Below are 11967 nucleotides of genomic sequence, written 5' to 3'. Positions count from 1 at the left end.
CTTCCTCTGTGGATTACACGGACGATTAGCTTGACAAGTGGAGAACATGCAAACTCCACACAAAAAGCCCTGACTCCGTCCAGAAATGATACTCATGAGTAAAACAGAAAATTGCATAGCAGACATAACACACTGACCATCCACCGAGCCCACTACACCGTTATGCAAGCTACATGAAAGAGAATCAAGGTCTCGATGTACCACCCGACCAGGTACTTATTTAATCCACTGCGCTGAATGTGTGTCTAATGGGCTCATGCCGTGGTCCACAAAAGACAAGAGCAGATCACAGTGGGCGGTGAGGCAAATGGACACCAGGCTTTAGCTCACTAACGTTGGAAATAAAAATAACAGCGGCAGAAGTGATATTAATAAATGGCGGTGAGCTATGGGTGCTTCAGCTGGGCTAAAGTTGCAGTTAATGTCTGCAGTCACACCAGTGCGTTTTGTGTTTTGAGTCAAACTGTGAACAATGGTATAATACACGTAAACCCTTTGAACTGTGCAGATGAAATGTGATTCTTTCATGTGCGCATGTTAGTGCTGCAGGGTATAGTGTAATTATATAACAGGATTCTACTTTTCACACTTTGTTCAAGACAAAAAAAATAAAAAAAGGTCCGCTTTCACAGACAGGTGTTGCCATGGGAACAAAATGGTTGGACTGCCACCACTAAATGATGTTAAAAATGGGTTGTCTTGACTTTTGACTCTTGAGAAGAATAAGAAAATATCCATTGGTAAAACTGGTCTGAACATATCCATTACCATAGTATTCCCAAACAAACAGCAAGTGCCAAACGATAAGGAAGCATGGCTGTTTAAATCTAGTCTAGTCCAGTATACTTTTGGCTGCATTTAAATAAACTGGAGCTTTTCGGGAACTAAGGTAATACATCAAGTGATTGTTTGCAGTGTATTTACTTCAGTAAGGCCATTTCACATTATTTATTATGTTAAAGATACTTAAAGGTTATGTAACTTTTCTGATGGAGGATCTACCACTTACTTGTTTCCAAAGAGATTTTATTGTATTGAATGTCATTTTCTTGCTTGATTCATCAGCCAGTTTCACTTCGTGGAAACCGTCTGACCTCACAGCATTAGGATTCGTTCACTTAACAGTAGGCGGGTAGTTTTTTTATTTAACAAATCGCAATAATGTCTTTCCCCTTGATAAATTTCACCAAACATTCTCTTTGTTCCAGCTTTAAATCCTCGATCTTGGGAATTGCTGCCAACACAGAATGTATGTCTTCGTCTACATCCATCTCAACCGCTTTGTTTACTGTTGTGCTGTACCATAAAAGGGACCCAAAGACGTGCTTGAGTTTGACGTCATGGCTTCACAGCGCTTCACTGATTGGCCGGTGCATGGTTTACAACTTCCGGGGTTCTTGCAAACCGTTTAGTGTATTCCGATTCCTGACCTAGATGCTGGATAAAAAGGAGGCACTAGGTGGCGCCAGCCTGGATAGTAATGCTCCACAATATGGTGTTGAATTGATCTGGATTTTTTGTGTTTATAGCACAAAAGTACCTTGAAAAACAGGCATCTTTACTGTGATCGGGGTCTCTTTTCCGTAGATCTGACTGCAACATGGTTTGATGGCTACACCAGCTTGTCCCCATGAAGATACTGTATATATGTTTAATGCCATACTGTGGAACATTCTAGGCAAAGTAATAACCAACTAATTCCCATGGAGAGAAGCAAGTGGCATTACCTCCATCAGAAAAAGTTACGCAGTGCACCTTAATGTATTAGGTGGGAGTTGGAATTAGTAATACAATCAAAATCCTTAATAACTCCCGAATCCTTATGTCTTCAACTCCCATTTATGAAACTAATCAATACCAGTCTAAATATCACTGCGACAGATATACATATAAACCATTCCCTTGAACAATATCTGATTTAGGCTGTTAAACCAGAAATTATCACAGAAAATTGTTATATTAAGAAACCCCGGGCTATTTCCCCAGTCGAAATCCATCCTACAGGCATTATAATACGTCCCGTACAAAATGGTACAGTGAGAGGTGACCTGGGACCACCGTCACTACTGCTGCAGTCACTCCCACTTAACATCAACGCATGAAATCTATTTATTTTGAAATTGAATTATTGGAAATCGCTTGACATGAAACTGTTCTGACAGCCAACCGCAAATGAATGTTCTCACTTCAATTATCACATACCGCTACTTTAATGAACTAAATTAAATAGGCTGATCTCATGAGGAATCATCAGTAACCCACAGGACTACTCTTATGGATTCATGGTTTTACTGTTCGGGGTACATTCTGGGGCAATATGGCTTCGTTCACTCGCGTAAGTTATTTAATTAAAGATAGTGAAGATAGAAGGCGTATGCAAGCTCTCACTGGGAATTAAAGAAAGAATTAGCTACTCCGCTGCTGCTACACTAGGGTCAGGGCTGGGTTTAGAGTTTCAATGGGTGACACAGCAGACAGCAGGTGAATGTTTAAACAGGAACGCCAGACACCGGAGAGCCACACAAGATGAAACCAAATTACCTTTTCCAATACTCCCGGTTTAATCTGAGTAAAAAGCTCGTAGTCCCGCACTGCAAGAAGGTTCCAAAGAATGCGTCACCACACCGATTCTTAAAAAAGTTATCAAGCAAGGCCCACTTCATGTTGCTTTTCAGGGGTAATTGGAGCTGTCTTCTTCTACTGTGTTTCTTCTACAAGTTCACATCTCATTGGATCTGCCTGTCAGTCACTTAGAGCATGAAATAGTCTGGCCATTAGTGAGGACGGTTAGACAGAAAGTGTTTTCTTCCTGCAAATTAGGGAGGTCTCATGACTGTAATTAAAGTCTAAATGAAAAGGCAGAATTAAAGTAAATAGACGCATTTAGAAATAAAATACATACATTCAAAAGTTTGGACACGCTTTTTCATTCATGTTTCTTTCTTTACATTGTAGATTCTCACTGAAGGCAACAAAAATGAATGAAGAAATGTGGAATGTAGTAAACAAACACAAAAAAGAAAACACAAAATAACACTAAAGTTGTTTTATTCTTTTTTCTTTTTTTTTTTTTTTTTAATAGCAACCCTTTCCTTTGATCACTGCTTTGTGCTGTTAGCATTTCTTTATCCTGACAAGTGAAAACCATTTCAGGAGACTTCATTAAGAAGCTCACTGAGAGAAGAACAAGGGTTTGCAGCATTGTCAAGAAAGGAAAGGGTGGTTACTTTCAGGATTTGCATGTAAATTTATTATAGTATTGTAGTCTTCTGTGTGTTTATACAATGCAGAAAGTCGGCACCAATTCATGAAAATTAGCTGGATGTGTATCAGCTCCAGAATATCTGTTCTGCTGATATCCTGGTTGAGCATTTAAACTGATGTAATATGACTATTTACTGGTCGTAGTGGGTCCAGAAAGTCTCACAACATTTAGTACAAAGTTGTTCTTTAGTTACTTGAGAGATAAATAAGAGCTACAGAACACATTTTGTCATAGCGTATTTTTTGTTTTTAGGAAAATAATATATTTTCTCTGTCTCTGCGCTGGTATTGGCTGATATTTGGTATTGGAATGGGTATCAGAACTGGTCAGTCTATCAAAGCTGTCAGTGCATTTCTAGAGAACACGGACAAAACCCCAAAAATGTCTAAATATTACAGAATGTTTTTTGTTTGTTTGTTTGTTTTCCAGATTTTAAGGGATAAGTAAGTAAAAAAAAACAGTGCTTGACATCCACATTACTGTTCCAAACAATTGTTCAGCTTTTTGTCCCATTCAAATGTTCTTAATTTGTCATCATGTTTCCTTAAATTGTATTCATGACCAGAAGGGGAAAGCCCAGAACATGCTGGAGGGACTATGTCTCTCGGCTGGCCTGGGAACGCCTTGGGGTCCCCCTGGAGGAGCTGGAGGAAGTGTCCGGGGTGAACGAAGTCTGGGAGTCCCTGCTTAGACTGCTGCCCCTGCGACCCGGCCCCGGATAAGCGTAAGAAAATGGATGGATATCTGGTATTCATAACACAATCTTTTCTAGAATTGTTCAAAATGTGTGAGAATAGCCTGCAGTTGACACCTCCCTCCCCGACCTCTCCTTGCCTTCCTTAAGCTTCATGGTAAGAAGCTTTGGAGTGGTATATCCCACTCTACATATCCTGGTGTTCCCTCCCTCCAGGCCTCACTCTTCTCTCTGTGTCTCCCTCCCACTCTTCAGCAGCCTTTTCATCTTCATCACACACTGGGCACATTTTACAGTTCTCTTATGTCATGATAGCATGTGGAGGTTCTTTGAAAATCTAGGGGCAAAAATATAAAAAACTAAGCCACACTTCTCAAATTAGATGCAAAACTAATTAATAAAAAGTGTTAGTGAAGACTCAAGGTGCTTTGGAATTAGCAGTACCTGGCAGTGCGCTTGCAAATCAGTGGAGATCATGGAGTCATCTGGTGGAGCTTAACAGTGCTCGAATATGGAAGAGACAGAATCAAAAATCAGAAACCTGTATAAAAAATTGTACAAACACCAAAAAACTACAAAAACAAAAGCTGTCCGTTGTCATCTATAGTGATCAAACACGGGGTTCAAGATGATAATGCCTAATTATGAAAGTGAATGAAGTGTGACAACGTTGGTGCGCAGAAATGATGTGGCCATCTGCTATTGGCTGCTCCGTGTGACCAGGTGAAGCCTCCATCTGTTGCTCAGGCAGTTTATCAGAGTCTGGCTTTACAGTCTTCATCAGAGTTTTAGCACAGTGCAAATACAAATGAGGGAAGGGAGGCCACAACACCAGCACATGTTTTTGAACTACATTTGAGGAACAAGCAGGTGGACATTGAATTTGTTTAGCCCAAATAAATGTATGTGCTACAAATACGACATATTTTATATATATAAGCATTATACTGTATATACATTTCTTTTAAAATAAAACAAGTCATACTTTGTGTTGAATGTATATAGTAGCAGTATATACTACTACTACTACTACTACTACTACTAATAATAATAATAATAATAATAATAATAATAATAATAATAATAATAATAATGATAATAATAATATATGGGTGCTTTTTAATCCTCAGAGCTCTTCTTTGTTCAGAATGGCTCCATGTGTTGAATATTTGTTTGTCATTATGTGTTTTTTTTTTAACTGCTCAAATTAATTACCTCTGGTGGGATTACTAAAATTGTCTGAATCTGAATCCGATATAAAATATAGGCATACTTTTGTCCCTATTCTGGGTGTGTTTCTGGGAAGTACCAGTTTTCGAATGGTATTCTGAGAAAGCATATGCAGTGTAAACATGAGATGGAGAGGTGTAAAACAAGTTAAGTCAAGACCCTTGAACTGCTTCCAAGAGAGAAACCTGTGATCCAGCCGAGAGTGTAAGAGAGTGTAACCTATAACCAACACTGTTACACTGTTTTTAAATCAGCTCAGAGTTAAGACATGTGATCACAAGTACTGTGAAGCATCTTTTACTCACAGTGTACGTGTGATAGGAGAGAGGTGTCTCTGCAGCTTTACACTGTACAGCTTTATACAGTGAACACAGTACTCTGCTCTGTGCTTTCAGTGATGTTATCAACTCAGAAAATATCACTGTTATTCAAGTTATTACAATAGCTCCAGATCCCCAGGCAATATACTGGTTAAAACATGATATATATGTCTGTTCCAGTAAAACCAATTAAAGCAACCCAAAAATAAACTCATATAAAAGCAACTTTTTGGAGAATATATCAAGTAGTTAGCAGTTCTGTGAGTTTTAATGTAGGTTCCAATGTTTCAGTGTCTTTAATCTTCCAAAGCTTCTCATGTTGTGGATGTTTAAACCGTGAGCTGGGGTACAGTCTCAAAGTTTTCAAGACATGCTGTGTTTCTGACTGGCACACACTCACACCTGCACAAACAAACCAGGCTGTGGATGGCAGAATATTATAACAGACAGACAGATTTAGATTATCCTAAAAAGTGAAGCCAAGCTTCAGTTTGCCTAAGAGCCCTTATACCAGATTGGCATTGATGGCAGTGATGGTTCTTACGCCTCTATGGCTATGGGATGGTCTGTATTGTGTTCCTCGATCATAGTATCACTTACCCCCCCACCTTCCACTTCAGCAGCACCCATATGTTCACCTGAGAGTCTGGGGAGGTGTGGGGCTTTGTACACTCACACAATATCCAGAGGGACTGAATGTAAGCTGTCAGTGCCTCTGGGGGAGACTGCAGTGGATCAGGCACATATGTATAATTATTCTTCTGTATTGGATGTCTTTTACTTGTGTAGGATCAGATGGCATAGGGTTTGTTCTGTGGGGTAGAATAACTGAAAAGTGTGTGTGCGTGTTTGTTTGCTCGCAGAGCCAGAAGGAATGGCTAATGAGCGTGTCCGCTTGTGCCTACCAACTGTGCACAGAACCACCGTCAGCACTGTACAAAACACAACTACTGCTTCCACCTGGCTGTGAGCTAAGGGTGGACAAAACACACCTCAGCCTTAAAAAATAAATTATTATTATTATTATTATCATTATTATCATTTTTATTATTATGGTAAAACGTAGCTGTAAACCACCACAATGTAGACAGACTAATAATAAAGGATTACTGAAACATGTGTGAATGTGTGTGAATGAAACAAATCACAACTCCAGGTGTCTTTTTGAAGAGGTAACAACATTTTAACATGGTAACAAGAGTTCTTTATATAAGGCTTTTGAATAGCTGCAATGTCATGAAAGTTAAGCGTGCAGCATTGTTTTGTATTAGGCAAATGGACCAAGTATAGAATAAATGAGCCTTATAGATTTCGTTTTCCCTGCAAACTTAGAGGGGAAAAGTGCATTGCCAGATAGGGATATAGTTGATCTCCAGAGTAACAGTCAATTTGTAAAAACCTTGAAATGACTCCCTGCCTCAATTGTGTATACATGTTTGAGAATGCACACGGTGACAAAGAAGCAATGACAACATAATCCTTAGATAATAAGTAAGGGGTCCTTGAGATGAGGTAGCTTACATAAACGCCTTGGTAAATGGTTTCAGGACCATTTTATTGTCAAGGTCTTTCTCACAATGTGTACACTCCGGTATCCACATAACTGTTCATTTTATCAAACACAAAATTATGCTGGAGAAGTAGCATAAACAGATAATGCCTGTTAAAGAATTCTATGGAGTGAAAACAGTAAAAGAAACATGGCCTTCAGTGGTACAGAGTGCAAGGTGTAATGGATGGTCATTCTATCCTCAATAGTTGGAGCTTGACAGATCTGCTTTCTCTAACATTTTTATCATGTACCTCAGTGAACATTTTTATCATGTATCAGTGAACATTCAGAAATGCAAATATCAAGATAAAGTACAAGCCACAACTGCATATTGGTGGCAGAAAAGTTGACTCTCCATAGAAGGTAGTTGGTTCAGTCACTGAGGTAGGTTTCTAGTAGCCAGGCCAGTGTCTCTGCTCAATTTCATTTCTCTCCAGTGATTAGGTCAGGAATCGGATTACACTAGACGGTTTGCAAGATCCCCTGAAGATCGTGACCCAACCAATCAGTGAAGAGCTGTGAAGCCATGACGTCAAACTCAAGGGCCTGTCTGTGTCCCTTCTGTGGTACAGCACAACAGTAAACAAAGTGGTCGAGAAGGATGTAGACGAAGACAGACATTCTGTGTTGGCAACGATTCCCGAGATCGAGGATTTAAAGTGGGAACAAAGAGAATGTTTGGTGAATTTTATCAAGGGGAAAGACGTTATTGCCCTTCTTCCTATGGGATTTGGCGCATTACATACGTCATGACCAAATAGCAGCGATTGGTTAAATTAAGAAAGTACCTGCCTACCGTCGAGCGAACGAATCCTAATGCTGCGATGTCGGTTTCCACGAAGTGAAACTGGCTGATCAATCAGACTAGGTTTCAAGTACAATTTATTACAATGTTTGTATAGTGCGGTTTTTCTGGTACTTTGGCTTCCATCAAGATGTCAAGACATGCCTAGTGAAAGAAGAAGTGAAAAAGATTGTGAATGGTGACCTCAAATCTGACTGCAGGTGCAAAAACGGCACAAAAGCACAAGTAAGTACCCAGAACTAGATCTGGGTTAAACCAAAATTATAACCAAGTCTACATCAGGACTAAACTGGACTCAAAAATACCAACAAAAGAACACACGCTTTGAGAAAACTTTACAAACACAAGTGGATCTGGAGTTGGAGCTGTCTCCCTGATTTCAGAGGGAGTGATTGACAGCCGGACTAACGAGTCAGAGAGACGGTTCGTTGGCGTCAAAAACAACAACATCAAGAACTGAGAAATACTGTGGATTTTCTCAGAATCAACAACTGAAGCACCTAGCAACTATTACTTATCTCAGGTATAAGAAGTTATATATTTTGTTCTGATTGTTACGAGAACTGTCAAGAGGAGATGTCTTCCAAACTTGAGAGACAAATGCTACAAATGAATGGCTGGTCTCAAGTTTGAAAGGAGGATTTTCACCTTCTTTTGTCCTGTCCCAGTTCTTCTGGATTTGAACAGAATGTAGAAGGGACTGACTGGTCAAGCAAGCCTCAAACCAGGTCCAAACCAAGACAAGTGAATCCGTGTATCATTCGTTCATTCATTTTTTCAATATAAAACCAAAATTAAGAAAACGAAAAATTGTTTTCTTCATTATTTCTTTCCAAAAACAAAATGAAAAATGATTGTGATATGATAATGATAATTTTTTTCAGTTTTTGATTTTGTGTTTAAATGAATCATGGAAAAAACAGATACGGCCGTTTTCCATTTCCGTGACTTAAAGTGAGATGCCAGCGCTACATACGGACTGAACCAGGACTAAACCAGGTCTAAACCAAGTCCAGGACCAGACTGGAACAAGACCGGGACTGAGACCGGGACCAGACCAGGACTGAGATCAAGACCAGACCGTGACTGAGACCAGGACTGAGAATGGTTTGTCCTGGTTTAGTCCTGTTTCCGTCCTGATTCAGTCCTGGTTCAGTCTGTATGCGGTGCAAAAGTCTGGCATCTCACTTTAAGTCACGGAAACGGCCATTATCCATTTTATTTATTATTCATTCAAACACAAAATTGAAAACTGAAAAAACGAACTGTTATCCGTTTTATTCATTTTGGTTTTGAAGACAAATAATGAAGAAAATAGTTGGGAATTTTTTTTTTTTTTCTGATTTTTGGTTTTATTTTGAAAAACGAATGATCCCTCTGTTGTCCTTTTCCAGTTTTTCTGAATTCAAACAGATTGTAGAAGTGACTGGCAGGTCAAGCAAGCCTCGAACCAGCTCCAAACCCAGACAAGTGCATGAATATGATCCTATTATTTAAAGGTTGTATGGAGGATTTTTTGTTGTTGTTTCAAATTGTCAATGAAAGTTCAAAATAGAATTATAGAGAAGCAGCAGCCTTGTAATTATGATGACCAAAAAAATAAAAAATAAAAAATAAATTCCATCAACTGTGGACGTGGTGGGGGCAGATAAATATCAGCCAATACATAACAAGGCTACCTCTTTATCTATTGGCTGTTAGGTTATCAATGAAACTCTCTATGTTTCTACGTTTCTGACTTGCCGACTTGCTGGGATTGCGTGGTTTATGTTCGCCTCTCGTGCACTGATACCATTTACTCAACCAGCACAGCGGTTCTTGGAGTCTTTTTCGAACTGTAGCTTCCTCTCAGTTTGCACAAATTTTGTTTTAATGGCAGACAAGAATTCATGATCAGTTCACCGCAAAAGAAAGTCTGTTTTTGATGTCACTGAAAGAAGAAGACAAGGGGAAACGGAGCGAAGCGCAACATTTAAAAACGGACAAACAGTCGCTGCATTTCTCTTTCCTTGGAAAATCTTCTATACAACCTTTAAGTTCAGTCTATTGCACATAAGAGTAATGTCTTTAAATGTCATCAAAGCAAAAACATGCATGTGTTCACAGGATGTTTAGCATGGTTCATATACCATGAACATAAATATCAAACAGCAGTATATAGATATATTGATATGCAATATATATACCAACTTGAATAACACTGATCATGTTCAGCGTTTTATGAAAATACATTCTAATATTTTGATTCCCAGGGCTATTCATTATTTTCTTCAATCCTGTCAAAAATAAAGTAACAAGATGTATTACAAATACAAACAAATACAAGTAACAAGAGTGATTTGGCTCCTAGTTATGGCTGGAAAATTGGTGTGCATTAGTGTTCTATTTAGTATGCCGTCAACAAACTCCCTCCCGTGCAAATGTATTCAGATTGACTCGAGAGTGTGAAAGTGGTGGCCAGTCCCTATTCGTCTGACTAAAATGTGAGGATAGAGACACAACAACAGCTAAACACAAAATAACTCCATAGAAAATACTGCTTCATATCGCCACTGTTACTTTCCCAACTGCGGGGATAAAACTGCAAATTTGACCAAAGATACGTTGTGTGGAGAGTGTGTGGTGAAGTGTGACCTGGGAGAGGTGATGGAGGAGAGGAGGACGCTACAGCCCAAGTGCCAGGTCCTTCATGCTTCTCCTCAGAGCACCTTAAGCATGCAGACAGCTGTGCGGAAGTCGTCTGGAGCCTGGCTCATTTGAATGGCCAGTGAAGTCGGAGAGTGGGGTGAGGAGGTGAAGGGTGTAGGTGTATGTGCAATGGGACGGAAGAAGGAATCACAATAAGGAAGTGTGCAGAGCTGAATTCATGTTTATTATATTAGGGAATGCAGTTCAGCATAAAAGACAGGAATCAGAAACTCTGCCTTGCACATTCATATAAATATTTATTTTTAGAGATGGATAGAGTAACCAAACATTTTACTGAAGGAAGTTGTGTTACTTGTCAAAGCCTAATTTTGTTAGATCTCAGAAGCTAAGCAAGACTGGGCCTGGTTAGTACTTGGATGGGAGATCACTGGGAAAATCAGGTGCCACAGTAAGGCAGCAGTCACAAAAACTGTTTCTTGTGTCCTTAGTAACAGTAATCGATATATCGTGATATTGTATCGTCAGAGTTCTCACAATAATATCGTGGACCATCACAATATATCAAATTACAAGTCTCTTTGCTTAAATGAAGAGTTATGGTGCAGCAATAGCTAAAAACAAAACAAAAAACAGAGAACTACATAGACCATGATCCTTTACTCCATTCAATGTAGATTACAAGAAGAAATAACAGTTCAAGCACTTTTAAGTCTTAGTTCTTTGGATTAAGTCTTGTCAAGGCATTTTAAGAGGAAAAAGTAGCATATTCACAGTTTTGTTTGCCTCTGCAAAATATCACAATAAATATCGTACTGTGAGATATGTGTATATCGTGAAAACATCATACAGAGAGATTTGGATATCGTTACATTCCTAATAATGAGCCTCCCCACCATATTGCGAGCTTTCCCACAATATTGTAATAAATTTCATACCGTGAGGATATCGTATCGTGAGACTTGGATATCATTACACCCCTAGTCCTTAGGCAAGACACTTCACCCACATTGCCTAGTATGAAAGTGATGTGTATGTGAGTGATGGTGGTTGTTTGAGGGGCTGTTGGTGCAGATTGGCAGCCTGCCCACAGCAGTTGTGGCGACAATAGTAGTTTACCATCCCTGGGTATGGAGTGAATGAATAATAATCTGTAGAGTGTCTTTGTGACATATGTCTGTGAAAAGTGCTATATAAATACAAACTTACTAACTTACTATCCATTTTCTTCTGCTCATCTGGAGTTACAGAGAGAAGTGACAGTATTCCAGTTTAAGTCAATGGGAGCCAGAGTCGATGGAGCAGGAAGGACCTCCATGAACAATTCCTGTTTGGAACATGGCAGCTATGTCCATTTATATATACAGACTATGATAAAGATATAATTTACCTTCAGTTTACAACAGACACCTCCAAACTTAGTTGAAAAAAAATAATGTGGAACTTAGCAACTGT

The sequence above is a fragment of the Boleophthalmus pectinirostris genome, unplaced genomic scaffold (assembly GCF_026225935.1).
Source record: "Boleophthalmus pectinirostris isolate CB_2022bp ecotype Guang Dong unplaced genomic scaffold, ASM2622593v1 HiC_scaffold_10, whole genome shotgun sequence".
Classification (NCBI taxonomy): domain Eukaryota; kingdom Metazoa; phylum Chordata; class Actinopteri; order Gobiiformes; family Gobiidae; genus Boleophthalmus; species Boleophthalmus pectinirostris.
This window is presented reverse-complemented; position numbering follows the sequence as displayed.